The sequence below is a fragment of the Scomber japonicus genome, unplaced genomic scaffold (assembly GCF_027409825.1).
Source record: "Scomber japonicus isolate fScoJap1 unplaced genomic scaffold, fScoJap1.pri scaffold_448, whole genome shotgun sequence".
Lineage (NCBI taxonomy): Eukaryota > Metazoa > Chordata > Actinopteri > Scombriformes > Scombridae > Scomber > Scomber japonicus.
This window is the reverse complement of record NW_026518522.1, coordinates 32,501-32,926: the sequence shown is the minus strand read 5'-3', so window position 1 is coordinate 32,926 and position 426 is coordinate 32,501.

Genomic DNA, 426 nt, shown 5'->3' with positions numbered 1-426 from the left:
GAAGACAAGGACATGAGGAGACAGGGAGACAGAGGAGATGAAGACAAGGACATGAGGAGACAGGGAGACAGAGGAGATGAAGACAAGGACATGAGGAGACAGGGAGACAGAGGAGATGAAGACAAGGACATGAGGAGACAGGGAGACAGAGGAGATGAAGACAAGGACATGAGGAGACAGGGAGACAGAGGAGATGAAGACAAGGACATGAGGAGACAGGGAGACAGAGGAGATGAAGACAAGGACATGAGGAGACAGGGAGACAGAGGAGATGAAGACAAGGACATGAGGAGACAGGGAGACAGAGGAGATGAAGACAAGGACATGAGGAGACAGGGAGACAGAGGAGATGAAGACAAGGACATGAGGAGACAGGGAGACAGAGGAGATGAAGACAAGGACATGAGGAGACAGGGAGACAGAGGA